Source organism: Erithacus rubecula, assembly GCF_903797595.1.
Source record: "Erithacus rubecula genome assembly, chromosome: 13".
NCBI lineage: Eukaryota > Metazoa > Chordata > Aves > Passeriformes > Muscicapidae > Erithacus > Erithacus rubecula.
In genome coordinates this window covers 14,618,849-14,635,664 of record NC_136665.1, presented here as the reverse complement: position 1 = coordinate 14,635,664, position 16,816 = coordinate 14,618,849, and the positions used below count along the sequence as shown (strand labels likewise).

Sequence of the window (16,816 nt, the reverse complement as noted above, 5' to 3'; positions counted from 1 at the left end):
GAGACAAAAATAAAATGAAGGGGTCAATTCCTACAGCAGTTATTTTGTAGTAGCTCTGTTGGATAAAACTGATTACTTACATGGCCAGTGAACTTGCATTGCTTGTTTGACTTGGGTTGAATTGTATGAACTGAAACAAAAACCACATCCAGGCTGCTTTGGAGTGGAAGAATTCTGCTATCAGTTCAATCTGTTTTCCTTGTTGTTGTTTCCATGTAATGAAAAGATAAATATGCAAACATATTTACTTCATTAATTTTAAACAGTGCCAGGAAAAAGGCGCTGTCTAGGGATTGTGGAAAAATATTGTGAAAATTAGCTCTACATATTTTGCTTTCAGTCAACTCTGTTAATTAGGATCAAAGTACTGCAATTTTTAAAAGTTCTCACTGTTCCTTCCCACACATTTTCGTATTTCAAGAAGATGCAGTTAACTGAGTCTGAGACTGTCAGTAAAGCCCATGGGAATGAGGGTTCATGTACTAATAGCTGGGTACCAGCATCCCTGAGGCCTTTGAAAATGTCAGAATTAGCTGTGGAGGGAGGTCAGATTGGGTTTCCTGTCCCTTGGGTGGCCTCTGGGATGGAAATGGGGCAACTGTTTTCCCACCCATCCTCACTGCAGGGTGTTTGTGTGTGGTTTCATCTTCACTCTGATAAGACAAGTGCTATTGAGGGAGCTGCTTTTACAGGTGTGAAACATCTCTTTTTGCCTTGAAATGAGCAATTGAGTGCTTGCAGAAGAAAGGAAAAAACAAGTATTAAACTGAGTTGGTACAAGGTACTGGTAGATTGTGGTTTTCCAAATGAGCTCAATACCAAATGAAGTCCTTTAAGTGGCTGTCTGAAAAGGAAACTGGGGCACAGAAAGGTGATGTCCAGTCTCCCAAATCCTCTGCAGGCCATGGACAGAGCTGCCACACCAGAGCCATCACAAACAGGAGGTGCTCATGCTGTGTTTTATGTGCCTTTCCTCTCAAGCATGAAAACATTTCAATTTTAAGCAGGCACATAGTTATAAAAGGATGTTGAGTCAGCTTAAAAATCTTGCTGAGATAAATAATTTACCTTTATTGGCACTGATAACACTTAAAGTTCTCAATACTATTTTTCCCTGAGTTTCGAGGGGGATTCATGACTGTAATTTATGTTGCTGTGCTGCTTTTTCTCAGTTCAGATGCAAGACTTCTTAGTTTTGTGCTTTGATATATATTGTACTTCCCAGTTATTGTGCATTGAAAGATCACAGCATTTGCCTTTAAAACATTGTTTGAATTTCTCTGGGTTCACTGCTGGATCTCCAGCACTGGCCTGTTAAGAGTTTCAATTTTTAAATGCAAATGGTATGTAACTGTTTATAAATCTGACAAACGCCTGTACGATGGGCATAGATCTGCCCTAATTTAATCACACTGGAGAAGTGGCAGGAGGTTTATTTTGCCCCCTCTGCACAAGTGTCAGCTCTCTTCCCCCTGCTGAGAAGCCCTTGGCACTTTGCTGGTCCATTCTCAGTGAGAGAAACCTTGCCTTGCAGTTCCCAAGGGCTGGGTGAGTAATGGCACACATCAAACACGTTTCCCCAGCCCCAGTGAGTGACAGCAGCACATCAGAATGGGGCATGGGTGAAGGATTGCTGCTGCTTAGCTGTAGGTGCCTTGGAGCAGGAATCAGTCTCATTATTCTTTGTTACTACAGCATCTTCCTGAAAGTGGTCCTGGTGTGTGGCTTGGCTGTGAAACAAGCCCTGCTGCAGGCTCTCCCTGCTCTTGACTCAGTTCTTAGACTGGGGAGTGCAAGGGGCTGCAGGGCTGCAGCAGGGCAGGGACAGAGGCACAGTGCAGACAATGCAAATTCTGCCTTTGCTGACAGGAATTGTCCTCTCTTGCATCTCTTGGAACTTCAGGTTTGTTTGAGCCCAGCTCACAAATGGGTGGCAGCATTGTCCCCTGCCTTTCCTGGGACACTTGGTGATCTAATCTGGCTGGACATGCATAGCAGCTGCCAGCCTTCCTTGTTCTTGCCTCTGACAACTCTCCTGGCTGTGGCTGCTGTACAAAGCACTGTTGTGTCTTGTTTTTTTTGGAGAAGAGGGGTGTGGAGCGTCTAGTGGCTCGACAAGGAGATGGTTTTCTTGCAGAGTGCAATGCTATTCAGTTAACTTTTAAGAAAAATTAAAAATCAATCTATTTCTGCCTAATGGGAGGCTGGTGTGTGGCATTAATCGTTGCAGACTTCTGCAGTCAGGCTGAGATGCATTTGTATTCAGGCAGAGGATTTCTGGGTGCAGGAGGAGATGTGAGGCAGATTCCAGAAGCATTATAAGCAGCAGGCTGTGTGTGCATGCCTCCATCCCATCCCACTCTGCATCCTCCTGGGCCAGAGAGCATGGCCAGGGCTCCCCAGCAGAGGCACAGTCCCAGCTGACAGCATGTGGGAGCCACAGGTCCAAATTTCAGCATTTCGGCTGCTTGATTTTCAGAAAATAACCTCCCTTCCTCTGTGTCCCTTTGTGCTTGTCTGTTTTAAACAAGAGGGAATACTGTTGTTTGGTTCCTGTATATTGAATTCCCGACCCTGTGCTCTATTTAAGGGCTGGCTATTATTGTTATTTCACCAAAGTGCAAACAAAAAAAATGAGCTCTATTTAGTCCTTGATGTTTGGTGGGAGAGCTGGGGGAAATTACCTTTAGGTTGAAACAATAAAAAAAAGAATAAACATATATTGCATTATTTCTAACTAATAAAAATGTGGCTTCTAATCCTCAGCCTGATCTCTCCTGCATTCCAATTAATAAGAATAGCTTCTATCACAGAATATTAATTCAAGACAGAATTTTAAGAGCCAGTTTCAGGCAGGTCATCTGTGTGTCTGCAGTAACACAGGATGGGTGGTAGCCTGAGCCCCCTGTGCTGGACAGTGACCAGTTGGGTTGGGGGGTGTGGGAGCCATTCAGAGCCATGGCAGGGGGAGGGGGGATGGCTGAGGGGCTGGCTGGTGGACAGGTTTGGGTGGGCCAAGGAATTGAGGAGGGGAGCAGTGAGAGGGCTCCCTGATGGATCTGTGCTCTTGTCCTCCCTGCAAAGGCTCTCAAAATCCTGCTGAGGAGGAGACATTCTCCCTGGCTAGTGGAAATTCAGGTGGCTTTCAGCAGTGCAGCTTGGAGGCTGCAGTGTTTATGGGAGGAGAGCTGGCTCTCACCTGGCAAGAGTGAGCCAAACTCCCACTGCTTGTGCTCATGTAGGTCTGAAAGGGCAGAAGATGCTGCAACTGGACCACAAGGCTTTTATTATTTATTATCTACTTTATTATTACTATTACTATACTATTATTATTACTACTACCACTACTACTACTACTAATAATAATAATTTTTGTTGCTGTTTATTGAGGCCTGTGCAGGTGAGTAGTTTGCTGCCAGGCGTCCTCAACTTACAAGAAGCATCATGCCAGTCTAAGATGAGTGGGACTGTGGAGCTGGTCTGACTGGACAGCTCAGCTGGGCAGGCTGTGAGCCTGGGATCTGAACTGTGCTGGTTCAGGTTTAATTCTGGTCTGCTACAGTGCAGCTTTGCAGTTAAAATGAAATAGTTGAAAATGGAATAAATTGCATCAAGTGGGTCCTTTGATGCCAATCAGCTGCATGTGTGAGTCTGGTCAGGTTAGCAGTGTTTCAGGAGGGGTAGATGTGAGGAAAGTGGCATTCCCATGGGTCTGTGGATGGGGGAGCTTCTAGTGTGTGACAAAGTGAGTTGTGGCTGCTGCTTTTTGAATGCTTGTTTTATTCTTCTGTTTATTTTTAAAGAAGACATGAAGATGGAGGAGGATTTGAGGATAGCTTTGTATTTATCCTATATTTGTCATCTCCTGTCTTTCTAAAAATGTCAGGCTTAAATTTTACTGTTTTAGTATTGCAGAAAAAAAAAAATTTATCCCTGATCATTTTGTCTCCCTGGTTTCCCCTAGAGTTTGCATCACCTAGATTTTGTTTCAAATCATCTTTACTTAGGCCAGTAAGGAAATATCAAGGACCAGAATTGCAGCTGTGGTAAATCTTCACAGCTCCCTCAGTGGGGAGCAGCCAGCTGCTGGGCTCTTACTGTGGATGGTGCACTTGCATCCATATCCATGGAGCCAGACATAATTTTCCAGTCCTAGAACACTGACTCAGTGCTGAAAAGTGATGTAAGGCACAGCAAAATACAAACCTCCCTCCACTGCAGACATTTGTAGAAGTTCCCCTGGGATCTCCTGGGCTCCAGGGAATGGTCTCTTGGCTCTGTTCTTTGCTGTCATGCCCTCCTGAACATTTCCACTGTTTCCACCTTCTTCTGTCCAAAATCAGCACTGCTGTGCTTAGCACTCAGCTTTTTCCAAGTTTCAACCCAGCTGCTCATGGTCCATCTCAGCCCAGGTGCTTTTCCCTCCCACATGTCCAAACCTGTGTGGCTGCACTGGCAGCAAAACCTCTTCCCTCCCTGTCCCTCAGTGGCATCACTTTGCACACAAGTATCAATTTCTGCACTGCTGGTGTCAGTTTGCCTTATGTTAAAGGAATGTTAAGCACCACTAACACACTCATACATGTCAGTGGCAGCGAGCACACCTCCAGAGGTGCCTCAGTGAGTGCAATGTGAGCTGCCCTCCAGCTAGGCAGAACAAAAGGTTGTGTGTTAACAATATTAATGGCTGCACGAAACCAGTGCAGATGAAATCAGCCTTACTTTTAATCAGTCTTCAGGGGTTTCATGTGCTGAGGCTATTTGTTTATAGGCCAGGTTGTGCCAGAATCTATTAAGCACGGGGAAAATGATCAGTCCATTTTTTTGCTCATTCCTGATGTGAGAAAAGGAGACACTCCATGGCAGGGAAACAACCTGAAGTGATACTTTGCAGGGCATCTCTTGGTCTGAGTGAGGCTGGGATACAGTGATAAACACCGTGGTGAATCTGTAAAAGATCCTTTTAACATCATTGATTCTACTTACATCTATAAGCATCAAAGCTAAAAGTGTCTGTGGATTCTCTGGGGGAGTCCTCAACCTCTTCAGGGGACTCTGTCTTGCAAGGGCAGGAAAGGGATTGTCAGGTTTAGATAAATACAGCATCTCATAATTTGCTTGTGGGTTGTAGGTTGGTAAGATATAAGTCATTGATCACTTATTTGGGTGAAACACTTCCTTGATTCAATACAAAAAGCACTGTTTCCTTTAATAGAAAGTTGAATTCATTAAGAGGGTTGTTTTCTTTTTGTTATGTGAATATTAGAAGTGTCATTTCCTATAGATCAACTGGAATCTCTTAACTGTGATGCTTTTATGGCATGGGGGGATGTCCTTTAAACATTATTTTTATTACACAAATCCACAGAGAAGTTTAAAAAAGAGAAGTTTGTTATTGTAACACTGTAAGAATTTTCATGCTTCTGCTCTTGCAAAACAAAAATTCACATTGGAATGTACAAGTGTACCAGAGTCCAAGTCAAACTTTTGTCTTGATATTTTTCAAAACTAGACATTTTCCGTATATATATTCAGTATACTTCCATTTATCTGTTAAAAAATGTTGTTCAGATAAACTACAATATGTGCTTCCAGACATTCTATGTAAGAACAAGAGGGAATACCAGAACAGGGAAGGTTGGGTTTTGTTTTGTTTGTTGTTTGGAATTTTTTAAGCTGATAATAGTGCTGCAATTTTATCTGCCTGTGCTCAGTACCAGAGGAACTAATTGAAATTTTAGGCCTGGTTTTATACAGTGCAGATTAAATATCTGTTCCTAAAATCAATGGCCATGAAGAAAGATCAGTGCATAATAATAGTTGATTACAGTTTGCAGATGACTGTGAATATTGCTGTTCAGAATTGTGCCCTCTTCATGTACCTTTGTGTAGCACTCTGAAAAAAGCCAGATTTGCTCTCCAGCACACACACATGTATTCCTTGCTTAGCAGGAGCAAATGTCAATGACCAGCTTAGAGGTGAAACACTGACCTGAGATCTTATGACCTTTTATGATCAGGCTCCTACATTATTCCTTCCTCTCCTGTCTGCCTGAAATAAATAAATATAGCAAAGTAATTGTCAAATTAGAGTCTGAGAGGAGTTGGAAACTAACCAGTTGTGCTTCCAGCCAACTTCAAAGAGTGAGGTTGTTTTTTTCTTTCTTCTGCAACACAGAATCTTGTGGATGTGGGCTCCAACTGTTTCTCTGAAGTTAAATTTTTAGGCTGCTTTAAGATTGCCTCTATGTTTTTCTCCTCCCTTTGTTTCTTTCTATGGAATCTTGGCCAACTGTAGGACTACCTAGGGATCACCAGCATTTCAGCAGGACATTTCAGTGAATGCAAGGCACATGTCACCTGTTCCAAGGTGACACTGCAGCCATCCCTGCTCTCTGGGGATGGTTCAGGGATGCTGAGCATCAGTGCGTTGAGATTCCTGGAGAGAAAGATCTGGGGATATTTTTTTAAAAGCTAAATTGCATTCCCTTAACAAATGATCAAATATTCAGGAAGAAAAATATCTTATAAATCACTTTATCCTGCTTCAAATTATTTTTAAAGAAATACTAAGTTAAATCCTAGCAATATGCTAAGATGTCAGGAATGCTAAGGAATCAAATGTGACAGCAAAGAATGGACTTTCATTTTCACCTATTCAAGGTGATGAATTGGACTTTTTTCCCCCTAATGTTCTACATCCTGCTGCCATTAAGGACAGTGACAAATCCCTATTGAGTATAATGGGGAACTGTTTGGCTTTTTATCAGGGCTAAATTCTAATTAAGCCTGAAAAAATAGGTCTTCAGCCAACTGTACTTTGCCATGCCAGTATCACCTCTGGCCCTCATATCTTTACATTGTGCATATTCAGTCTCCTGTTGCTGCTGGAATTTCACAGGCTTTACCCCATGCTATGGGCACCTGGAGTTGCTCTGAGATGCTGAAAGGGTGTGGAAAGATGAGGATGTTCACACTCCTGAGAGGTGCCAGGATCACCAGGGGGTTGCAGCATCCTTCACCTCTCTCACACATTGATTTTGCTCATATGTGGGAATTCCTTCCTTTCCCCTCCTTGGGACTAAAGCCATCCCCCCACTGCCCTGCCTGGGTGTTCCTCTCCCTTCCCTGCCCTGGCTGCTTGCACACACATCCACAGCATCTGGAATTTGCTGGCAGGATGGACAGCCCTTCCCTGCACCCTGGATCCCTGTGGCATGAGGGACAGTGCTGTGCCAGGCTTATTAAAGTCTGCAGTGCAATCCTGGAGTGACTTCAATCCCGCCTCCTGCTTCCTCTCACCTCTCAGGCAAGAGAGGTAATGAGTGAGCAGAGATGAGCAGAGGGGAGTACCAAACCTTTGTGTTCAGACAGGTGCAAATTAAAGATAACAATGCATTGTGAGGCTGGAAATTGCAGGCGGAAGAACAGCGTTGCCTTTCCCGACTGTCAAAGGCTCTGCTCACTCCCTGCTCATCCAGGTCATGGATTTTTTGATTCAGTTCTTCCCCTGACTTTGGAATTAATTTATAACCTGTTCCAAGAGCTTTCCACGCTTCAGTCTTACCTTTGTTGAGATGTTTCTTACTTCCTACAGTCTAATTTGGATGGTGGTCCTGATTAAAGTATCGTTTGCTTTTGGGTGTTGCCAGCCTTACAACATTAGGAAGGTGGGAATGGCATAGGAAGCATGAGGTTTGTTTCTTTATTATTCTTTTTCCTTCCGCTGCCTTTTATTATCTTTTCTCTTTTCTTAAGCCTCTGAGGAATTTCAGGAGTGAGCTCAAACTTCTCTTTCAGAGCCATAAAGTTCCTTTCTCGTTTCAGAAAAGGAAGAAGGTTTTATGGAGTTTTGTGTTTGTGGTTTGTGTGTGGTGGCTCCAGGAACCAGGATTTTAACCCAAGTACACAGCTGGGTGATGTGATGCCACAGTGTGTTTCTATTAACCCATTTTTGGATAAACCTGCTTTCATTCAAGCATCAAATACCTTATCAGTGTTTACCTTTGTTTCATGTGGATGGCTTACACTAACTTCTAGTTAAGTGCAAATGCTGACACGAAGTAGGCAGCCATCAGGGATCAGCCAGATTGTTTGGAGAACTCTTCCAATTAACTGTGTTACTTTGCAAAGAGAGAGTTTGGATAACCAGCAGAAGCTGCATTTTATAGGCTATATATATATGTGTGTGTGTGTGTTTATTTATAGCTCCATATGCACATTGCTTCCTGTGTCAGAGGGGACAAAGAAGGACACTGTTAGTCCTGAGATATACTGGAGTGCAGGGGGAGAGAAAAGGGCTTAGTTCTTCTCTCCTTTGTGCAATGACAGAAAAATGGAATGACTTTCATAAATGTTTCTTCTTCACGCTTGACCCTGTGTGTCCCACTCATGAGTGTCTTTAAGGGGAACATGTGTCCAGTGTGGTGCTGTGTCTGCCAGCTTTGCTCCCCATCCCAAGGATGGCACAGCGTGTGCTTTATTTCAGTGTGTGTATATGTATGGTTATCCCTAGATTAATATTTTTAAATGGTTTATGATGGGGAAAGGAGGAGAAACAAAGGGCTTATCACATTTTCTTCTTTAAAACAACATAATGGAAATCAGTGGCTTTGTACAGATCAAGGATGCACTAACTGTGGTCAGCCTCACTCTCCAGGAATGTCTCGGGTTTTATCCACGATCTCTGTCTGATGCTTTGTGCTTATTAGAAGTCTGAATGGCACTTCATTTCAGAGTGACACTTCATTTTCCGAACTGAGTTGATTAGGAAGATATTACCCATCCTCAAATCTTTGCGTTCAACATTCAGTTTATTTTTTTCCCCCTCCTTGGTTGAGAGGGGGACAAAAAAAGGAAAGGGGTGGGGAGGGGGGGAAGGAAGAGGGAGAGGGAAGGAAAAAGAAAGCTTTTCCCTTTAAAATAAAGGCTTTCTTAGGCTTAGCGTTTTTGCCTTTCTGGGCGAAGCAGAGGTGCAGGGGATGGCTGTCAGCATCATGTGGTGGTGCTGTGTTTATCCAGGGCCATGTGGAGGTGGGCGGGTGCCTCGCCGGGGACAGGGGACACAGGAGCCGGGCTCCTGCAGCAGCCACGCTGTGAATAGCCCACATTGACTGAACTGTCTAACCGGACTAATTTGCTGTGCCTGTGGGCTTGATAAAAGAAGCAGCTGCTGGAAAGGGCTCGCTCAGATGCATGTAGATGAGGCTGTGGACTGCCAGAAGGATCCAAGCAGATTTTTTTTTTTTTTTTTCGCCTTCCTTGCTGCATTTCTGCTAGGATCCCTACCTCCGGCTGCCGCGGAGTTGCATTGACCAGGTAAAACTATTTTTTGGTGGTGGTGTTTTGGTGCCAGCCCGGGATGCAGAGCGGGATGCAGAGCGGGATGCAGGGGTGGCAGAGCAGCTCCCTCCGGAGCAGACACACATTTCCACTGCTCCCTAAGAGCTGCCAGGCTCTGAAAATCCTGCAGCCATGTTACACAGCCACAGTTATTTCCCTTTCTCCCCTTCTCCTCCCCGTTTAATTTTGCTGCGGATGAGGCTAAGTCTGGTTTTTTCTCGTTTGCATCTGTCGATGCACCAGCCAGCCATGTTTTTCATATGATTATGTGCTGTGCGGCTCTTGTGGGGATGCAGGGATGTTCTGTCCTTTTGGAGTCAAGCCCTTTACGTCTCCTCCTGGGAGACAAACAAAAAAAAAAAAAAAAAAAAAAAAAAAAAAAAAAAAAAAAAGGGAAAATATCTGTAGCATGCTGCGTGGATTTCTGTGAGCGATGGGGATGCGAGTTAGAGGGTTTGGAAGCAGGGGGGAAGATGAGAGATGAAGGCTCCCCACATCCCCTCACCCACCAAATTTGATTCTTTGTATTAAAATAGATGTTGTCCCATATCATCCCTCCCCCCTATTCCCCCCCCACCCCCATTCCCTATCCCCCTCCCACATTCGCATCTATTTTTTAGTCTTGATTAAATAAAGCTATGGCTCAGCTGGAGAAAATGAAGAAGGAAAAAGGGATGAAAAGGATGGCCTTTTGTGTGGAGATCTTTTGTGCGGCTCACCCGCCCCCCTCCAGCTTCCCGGGGTAGTACCAGCAGCCTTTGGTTTAACTGGCTGCTGCCTGCAAAAACAGCTTGGCAGAATTTGGGGAAGGGGAGAGGGGGGGAGCTCCATGTGTCTGCCTGCAGCAGACAGTGAGAGAGATGTTAAATGGGATTGAGAATCTGCAGACTGGAAAATGCTGCACAATTTAACGGGAAGGGTATTACCTGCAGGGATTAACCCTATTTACTGACAGTCTCTTCTCTTTCTGCTTCTTCACTTCACACTTGCTGTGTAATAGCTGCTGCGTTCCTGCAGCCAGAGCCTGGGTGCTTTGGAGCACAGCACTGATTTTACCTGACACATTCAAGAAATGCCTGTTCCATTTTTCCTCGAAGGAAGGTGTTGTCCCTCCCTGCTAATCAGCAGGTTGCACCTTAGGAACTTCTGTGAATGAGTTTAGAATTCACTCACTGTGAATATTTCCCCACTTGAAGTGCTTCTGCCCCAAATGTGTCTGTGTGCAGTTCTTGTAGGCATTGCCACTTTTGGGGTCACAGCTGGTTTGCTGTGCTGGGGTTGATGGCTCCTGTGTTGTGGGAGCTGCTGGGTCTCTGAGAGAGCCTGAAATTCCCTTTGCTTGAGGAAGTGCTGTTTTATTCCCACAAATACATGCAGGTTGTGATCCTGGCTAAATGGGGGTGATTTTAAGCTGTTGGCTGCCTGCACTGGAGGGTGGAGCATCTCTTTTATACCAGCCCTCAGTTTCAGGCTCTGCTGCTTTACAGACTTAGGGAGCACAGTACCTGGAGCACTCTCACCCACTGGAGACCAGAGCATTTAGTTCAGGGTGTTGTTCTTGTGTTGCTCTGCTTTCCCTGAGTCCCAATCCATGCAAACTCATACCTGAATACATAAATTTGGCTTCACAGCCTGAGGGCTGTTGTCCCTCAAAGCAAGAACCGAGCATGCTGCAAATTGCAATGTGCCTATGTGAATCTAAAACCTTCTTTTCTCTTTATCATCGTAAAAACTAAAATTAGGCTTGCAACAATGTAGCTTTGGATATACATCATTCATCCCTGTTGTAATATAGGGGTGTCATTGTGCAAATATTTCCCAGGATTTCAGAAAGGGTGGAGTGGGTCCAGGCCATTCCTGGAGGAATCTAAACCCTAACCCAGCAGCCTGAGCTTTGTTGTTCAGGATGTCTCTGCCTGATTAATCCCTTTTCTTGTGGGATATGGGCTGAGCAGAGATTGGCTATTGTCAATGTGAATTATGGAGTGGATGAGCATGTCATCTGTTGCTTTTAGTGGTATGCACTCTAAAATACCCATGCAGGCAGTTAAAATAAGCTGAAAGGAATCGGAGGGAATGAAAATAGTAAAAATTGTGAAACTTCAGGTTGTCTGTGGACTGTCTCATCAGAGGGGGATGCTTTGTGGGGATTCAGATGCTTCTGCTAGGATCAGCACATGAAAACATAAGTCTGACTCAGTTATCAGTAGGGTCAAAAAAAAAATCAACTATCAATTTAAAAACAACAGCAGCAACCAATCGTTGGGTAGAAAGGCATTTTTCATTTTCCAATTTCAGGGTAAATTTCTCACTGTGATTTTTATCTGCTTTTTGTTTGCATTTGTTTTTCTCCCAGATGAAAGCAGGTGAACATAGAAATGAAACAATGATATGAACTGCACATAGAATATTGCAAACCAAAAGTGTAGAATACAAAATTATTAAAAATGAAAAAGAAAAAACCTCTTTTCTATTGTCATCTGCCTTGCAGACATAATTAAAGCTAGGACCAGTTTTCAGACAGAACAGTGATTTTCAGATTGACAGTGTCATTTTTAAGCCCTTGTTGGTTTCCTTGCCAGTGACTGGTGTCTGGGTGGATACATGATTGGAAATCCACTTTGCAATATGAGGTGCTGTGTTTCAGCTGTCCCTTCACAGTGTATTTCAAATTCTGTTCTTCATGTGTCTCCTGGCATTTTGTAGGATGATGTGATTCTTAGGTGTCAATTAAAAAAAAAAAAAAAAAAAAAAGGGAAAGAAAAAGCTTTTCAAAATTTTGGATAGTAATAAGTAGATAAAAAAACAAACAAACCCTCCATGCAACTACCTAAAAGAGTTTCACCCATGATGATGATCTGCTGTATAGGTTGTCACTCTGCTTAAATTCCACAGCAGAACTGTGACACCATCTGTTCCCTTTCACTGTGTGCAAAAAATGGTTTCCTTTCATTAGCATTAAGCTGCATAAAGAGACTGGGGATCTAGAAATAACCCAGTCTTTCCCTGACACATACCTTCTGATGACAGAGTTCATTGCAAACATCACTCTTATTCCTAAGAGAATGGGAGGGTTTCAGTTATATTCTATTAAAGATCTTTGAAAAGCAGGGAAATAAAAGAAAAAATCACCCCATCCATATATTGCAGTGAAACCAGAAAGCTTTCTGAGATGTGTTAAGATGATGTTGATTCAGAACAGCTGTCTTTACTATTGCATCCCCTGAAGGCAGTAGAGCTGCAGTCTGCCAGTGTTGGTGGTATCTGGATGCTTTGGGCCTCTGGGATGCAGTGATTTCCTGAGCATGGGTCAAACCCCACTGTGCCTGTCCTCAGAATGAGATTTTATCTTACAGTAGTCCTCTCTTCACTAAAAATTCAGATCAGAGACCTCTGCAAAGTCTTAGTAAGGTCCTCAGATGTAGAATTGTTCTGAATGTTATGCATTTTGCTTTCATGATCGCTTTTTATTGACCACACTGTGTTTTAATGTTATTTTTAACGCCAGTGCAGTGCCCTGATGGTGACACAGAGATGTGTTTTCAGCACTGCCCTGTTGCAGGCTCATCCTCTGGCTACCAGGATAACCTGGTAGATAAATGCTAGGCAGAAGAAATCAACATCATTGTTCTCTGAAATGCTATCTATATGTAAATCTGTGGTGCCATTTATTCCCCTTTAGAAGTTGCAAAGCACTTTCAATTCCTGTTTAGTGGCTGCTCCCTCTGAATTACATGAAGCAGTGAGAGAGGTCAGCCAATGCTGTCCTGTGGGAGTGAAACCTCTTTTTTGTTGTTGTTCCACTAAGCTGTTGCAAATAACATTGGAGATGCAGCAAACACACAGCAAAACAAGCCACCAGAATTACACTGCATACCCAGTGGATCTCAGCATAAAATATTAATCAGGCACTGCAGATCTCAGTTGTCATCTCCTCGTACGGAGCAAGGCACAGAGCCCCACTCCACCCCTTCCTCCCAGAGGGCCCAGAATTAAAACATTGGTTAGCTGTGATTAATAAAGACACCTGACTGAGCCCTTGTTGTCAGGGAAGAGTCTCTCAGCATTTTGCATCAGATTTAAGGATCAGACTTCAGAGCTTGATAAGCACAAGCCTAAGCTGAAGGGAGTGTAACATACTTGGTTTAAGCTTATGCCAACTGGTGAAATTCAGTTCCCTTGGATGTGACAGTGTTTGTCCTGACTTAAGAAATGGTTTTGCCCAATTATCTTTTAGCGACTCCTATTTCCTTTAAACCCCATTAGTTCTTCCCAATTCTCTTTTTCAGCAGTGAAAAAAGCACTGTTGCTCAGGTGCATTTAGCTTCAGCTCTGGTGACATCTTCCATTCCAAACCAATTTATAACCACCACAGATCCTTCTCTCCAAGCTGACATGCTGAAGTGAATGAGTTATCAAGGTGTAGGGACTTTGCTTGTCATGCAGTCACAGGGAAGAGCTTCTAAAAGAAGATATACTCCTGGATTTTGTGTTGTCTGAGCAGATGGTAATTTCTTCTTCACCCATCTAATGAGGGCCTGTTAGTTCCTGGTCAAAAGAGCAGCATGTCCTCAACATAAAGCATGCTTTGGTTGGTGAGTTTATGCTTTTTAAAGAGACTTAGGTCTGTGGGATGCTGTTGTGCACGACCTGTGTTCTTACAGATGGAGCTGGCATGAGCTCTTCTCCACCAGAGCCTTCTCTCCACCCAAGCAGCAATTTGCATTAAATGTGTCAGAGCTGAATACATTCTAAATTTCTCTCCTGTTGCAAAATAAAAGGTCTGATTTTTACTATTCAGATTAATTGGAGAGAATTTGACTACAGCAATATGATGGCAATGGTAAAAGAGCAGGCAGGTCCTTGTAACTGACTACACTGTGAAAGTCCTGAGAGCAAAATGAATCCTGTGCAAAGAAGTTCTGATTTGGGGAAATCCCCAGGAATAGCTCCTCTGAATTCTTGCTTCAAGTCACAGTTCTTAAGACGGCCTACAAAAATAAGGAATCTAGTTTGTAGCAGCAATTTGTGATCCAGTATAAGGAACTGATTTGAGATAGAGAAGGAGGAGGGAGGACGTGTTGGGATTCAAGATGCTGAGCTGCCAATTTTGCTCACCATGACACAAAGTTAACACCCATCCTTCAGCAGCCTGTCCTGGTGCAGTATTCCCTGAGTGGAGTCCTGAGGACAGCTGAGCTTTCTGGCCAAGTGTGGGAGTGAGCTGCATCCTGCCTCACCAGTGATGGGTGGTACCCAGCATCCAGTCCAGCCAGTGGGAGAAAAACAGTGGAGAGCACCAGGAGGCTTGAGAAGGGTAAAACCATGATGCTGAAATGTCCTGAATATTCCTCAGTTATGCTCAGAAAAGAACCAGATCTTCCCCTCATTGTGTGTTGTTGCATCTTGCAGATGTATTGAAAATCTGTGTTAGAGCTGAGAGCAATTAACACATTTCCTGAGGACTCATGGAGATACTAAACTTGCACATGATCTACCACAGATCTGCCTTAATAGATCTTGTGATTTTATACCTGTGATTTAAAATGGCTTTACTGACACAGCCATAGTCAAGGGTTGGTGTTCTGGTTGTGTGGAGAGGGTTCATGGTGCCAGTGCAGGCTTACACCCCTGATTTAAGGAATTTGCTGGGATGTTGTGAATCTTCCCATTGCAATGGATACAATTTTTGATCCAATTTCAGACTGGCAGTTTTCACCTGGAAAAATGTGTTTTGGCTTCTCCTTATGGAGATGCCTTCAGAAAAAAATAATCATAGGTAATGAATACAGTTGAACGGGAAACAATTTTCTTTTCCACTAAGTATTTTAAGGAGCAAGAACATTTTTATAATGGATTTTTTGTTGAACAAAGATGAAACACAAATTTAAAAAAAAAACATGATTGCAGCCAAAAGACATGCAGGAGAGAGTATGAGAGAAGTGTTCTTTAATAAACTGGATTGGAGCATGAAGTTTTCCATGCTCCTGGGGATTGGAAAGCACAGGAGACCTGGTGAATACTGAAAGGAGAGGGACTGGGTGAACATCTGCAGGAGGAGGGAAACAGCAGGTAAGAGGATTTCTTGGAGAAGAGGAGAAGGTGGAGATGAAAAGCAATTGAGCAACTTTTCTGATCTGGGGAATGTTTTTCAGATAGTGTGGCATGGAGGAGGAACAAAGATAGTAGATTTTTTGGAAGAAGGCTCTCAGTCTCAATCTTTAGAGATTTGAAATTGATTTGAGATTGAAATTATGTGATCTGAACATATCAGTGACTTTTCTCTGGAATTAGAGTTCCTGATAACTCTTGGATGCTGTGCATGTGCTAAGACCTCATTCAAAACATTCAAGCATAGATTTTAGTACTCTGCTGGATTGGGGCCACCATGATAAATAAAAATGTTAATGATTTTCCAGGCTCATACTTAAAATTCAGTGGTGGAAGTTTGCAAACGGATTGTGCAGATTGCCAAATTAGGTCCAATTACTCAAATTTAGATGAGCTTAGCATAAAACATACAAATGTGTTCAATGCAGTATTCTGCTTAGGTCTGTGATTTCATTTCACCAGGCTTATATTTGCATGAGTTCATTAAAATTGGTTCCATTTCTTTTTTCCCTTAGCATCACTTTGAAAAAGTGGTATTTAAGCTGGGAAAAAATAGTAAAGAACAGACTTGTAATTATAAAATGAAGCTAACTGGAGTCATGCAGCACTGCTGTGCTTCATTCTGTCAAAGGGGGAACTGGAGAGCTCATTACTGAGCCCAAAGTTCAAACTGACCACTCTTTATCAAAGGTTCCTGGTGTATAAGTCAATTAATTGCAACCTTCTACTCCATGGTTACCCACTCTCTGAAAAAAAAAAATCCACTTCAGCAAGACTGCTCTTGGTTTGTATTCTAATTAATATTTATTTTTCTTATTAAAAATAAGAATCTGGACAAGGAAGCACTGCTCCTCTTCTGTTTGTTAATCCTTTAAAAAAAAAAAAAAAAAAAAAAAAAAGACTAAATCTCCAGACAGACTAAAGGCTTTAATGAGGTTGTTACCTCTCTCTAAAGCCACATGACCCTTTCAAAAGGTGATGGCCTGGCATCTCCTGGAACATGGAGGCATGTCTACTTGTCTGTATTAATGGCTTCATTTATTGTTGTATAAGGTCAAAACAATATTTATGTTTATTTAGAAGTACCACTTAGTGCTCCAGTAAGTTATGGTTTGTTATCTGGAAGTTATTTCATCTAGTTCACAGTCCAGATGTGAGAAAGAGCACTTACTCTGCATGCAAAACCACTTTTTCAAAGAGATCTGTAATACAGCTCTACACCCCCCATATGTATGTCTGTATTGGCATAAGAATGAATTATCCATGCTGTGAGTCTGAACACTTTTAAATAGCACTTTAAACAATAATCTCCAGCAGTCTCAAAGAAGCCCTAATGTTTAATAAATTGGTAATGAGCTGCTTA

At 42.8% G+C, this 16,816-nt stretch overlaps 1 protein-coding gene across 27 annotated transcripts in view; it reads left to right on the top strand.

Moving 5' to 3' along the window:
- MAGI1 (membrane associated guanylate kinase, WW and PDZ domain containing 1) overlaps window positions 1-16,816 on the top strand; it is a 321,597-nt gene that overhangs the window by 186,264 nt on the left and 118,517 nt on the right. For 2 of the 27 annotated variants that reach the window (XM_079317408.1, XM_079317405.1), the window contains exon 1: window positions 9,055-9,318. The exons of 24 other annotated variants lie outside the window; for them this stretch is intronic. The gene's annotated coding sequence lies outside the window, so the exon portion shown is untranslated. Of the gene's footprint in view, window positions 1-9,035; window positions 9,319-16,816 lie in introns of those variants that run through there. One more of the 27 variants, XM_079317407.1, reaches the window with a different exon arrangement.